The following is a 2,414-nucleotide window of genomic DNA, read 5'->3' as shown; positions in this document are numbered from 1 at the left end:
ACATTTATTATCTGTGCTGTTATTCACTTTGACATTTAAGTCATGAGGCTGGCTTTGCAGTTAGACGGGGTGAGCTTGAATCTTGCTTCTGCCACTTAACGATCTGTTGACCTTAGGAGAGTTCCTTAGGTTCTCAGCCTTAGTTACTGCATCTGTAAAATACGAAGAATGATATGAAGCAGGTTTTTTTTTTTTTTGAGAATTAAATGTGGTGCTAAATATAAAATGCCACATGGTTGGTCCTTAATAAATGCTGGTTTGTTCTTTTAATGGTGTCATACCTTGTGCTGCCATATAACAGTTTGATGCATATATGATGCATATGTCCTCAATGAGGCTATATATTTATTTGTGTAAAGAATAAATATTACACTTCATTTGAATTCCCCTAAACACCTTACAGATGGGTCAGACTTACAGACTTCAGTTATGGTATGTTTTGCACAGCATCTTGTTTCTATTCATTCAACTTCAGGCTGCCAGGTTGTTTCTTAACCTTGTTCTTTGAGTAATGGCTTGTCTTTTTCAATTGAGCACATGTCTTAAAAGTGGTTTTACCCTTAGTTTGCCATGTAGGGATTTAGCACCTATAAAGTTTCATATATGTTGAAGTCTCTTTTAAGAAATACAACACATAAAGGAGAATTGGCAGGGGCTTGTGCCACCTTGCATTAGATTGAGATAGCAGTACAGTGGAGCCGAAACAGCACATGGGCCGCATTTTCCTGAAGCGGACTGGAGCTCACTCACTCTGTGCTTTCCCTTACAATAAGCTCTATATGCTTCTGTAGTTGATGTTTCCAAATGAGTATGTTTTCCTAAATTTAAAGTCTAAATTTAACAACTTACATTCAACATCTGTAAAGTAATTTGCAAGGATATAAGCTGATTCGTTTTACGATATTCTTTCTTTTCCCCCTTTGGACTTTCTTTTATTATGCTAAAATAGTGGTGCTTTTAGGATTTACATTATTGTACTCTCCAATACAAAGTATGCAGTGTGTTAAAGTATACAGTACACCATTTTCATACATGTACAACATTGGTGGATGAAAAATGTCTCTTAGCAGTAATATTGGATTGTAGCCTCTGGTTTTATCAGTTGCATACTCCAGGACTATTATATAAGTAAAAATCTCTCTTGTGATACTGGAAAGTGATTAGAATGTGCAAACTGTTGTAGTAGCTTTCATCCGCCTTTTAAAGGGTGCCACCACGGAAAGTCCATTTAAGATGTTGGTAGGTTTAACAAAGTTGGAATGCTGGCACTGTTGAATTGAGCAGCAGTTCTTCAGACCTGGCTCAGAGCTACAATGCATTTAGTATATTAAAGCAGCTCACGTGACGACTTTTTGCGGGCCTTCCCAGGCACTGGAGTTTTTCTGTTAATTCGCCGCACTAGGTCATAAAAGATCTCATTAACATTTATTTTTGATTTTGCAGAGGATTCTAAGAATGCACAGTTGTTTCATTGTCTTGCTAAATTTTGACCTTGCTCCTTTCCTACAACTCTTTCATCTTCCAAGTCACACTTATTACCAGCCAGAATCATTGGAACATCATCAGTGTCTTTAACTCAAAGAATCTGTTCTCTCAGATCTTGTAAATCATTAAATGTGGACTGTGCTGTGACGGAATAAACTAATGCAAAGCCTTGTCCGTTTTTCAATCCCTCATTGCTGTACATTGTTCCGTTCCTGCAGTATCCAAGATTTCAAGCATACACTGTTGTGCATCTACTTCGACTTGCTTTCTATAAGAATCTTCTATCGTAGGATCATATTCTTCAACAAAAATTCCTTGAACAAATTGTACAGTCAGAGCAGATTTTCCAACTCCTCCCGAGCCAAGAACGACTAGCTTTATACTCACACATGGTGCAAACTTGTAAAATCTAGTACCTGTCGCGCTGTCACCGGGTCCCCGCAGCCAGCGTCGCCTCGTGCTCCCTCCGGCTCGCTGCTACCAGCCCCACGGCGGTCCTGCTGCTACCCGCTGGCGCTGCTCCGGCTGGCTTACACGCCTGACTCTGGGCGAGGTTTGGCGGTGTCGCCTTGACATCAAGCGTTCAGCCTCGGGGCGCGCGGGTGCGCCTGTTTTACTATATTCTTGCTTTAACTCCTAACACACTAGTTCCTTTTAGAATTCCTGCACTCTGCACATTTGTTTTTTTTAAAGTAGACAGAGTATCCAGGTGAATGATGAATAGAGAGGTCCTCTGAGATGACCCCAAGTTTTGGATCGGGAGAAAGATATGTCATAGTTGTGTGTCCTTATTTCTGTCCCAGCCTCTTCAGCAAGAAACCCCCAAATCATGCTTTTTTGGAGTTTCTTTCAGATATTTCTCTTTTCCATTCAACATTCCTGTAATAGGCTCTTATTTGAGGAGGGAAAGTTGGAGGGTGCCCCTTCTC

At 40.4% G+C, this 2,414-nt stretch overlaps 1 pseudogene; it reads right to left on the bottom strand.

Annotated features, from left to right (window-relative positions):
* Positions 1 to 1,327: 1,327 nt before the first annotated feature.
* On the bottom strand, positions 1,328 to 2,061 carry LOC136118415 (ras-related protein Rap-1b-like; annotated as a pseudogene).
* Between the last annotated feature and the right edge of the window lie 353 nt (positions 2,062 to 2,414).

This window comes from Phocoena phocoena, chromosome 2 (assembly GCF_963924675.1).
Source record: "Phocoena phocoena chromosome 2, mPhoPho1.1, whole genome shotgun sequence".
In the NCBI taxonomy this organism is placed as follows: Eukaryota; Metazoa; Chordata; class Mammalia; order Artiodactyla; family Phocoenidae; genus Phocoena; species Phocoena phocoena.
Note: the sequence above shows the minus strand (reverse complement) of the source record. Positions and strands in the feature narration are given on the sequence as shown.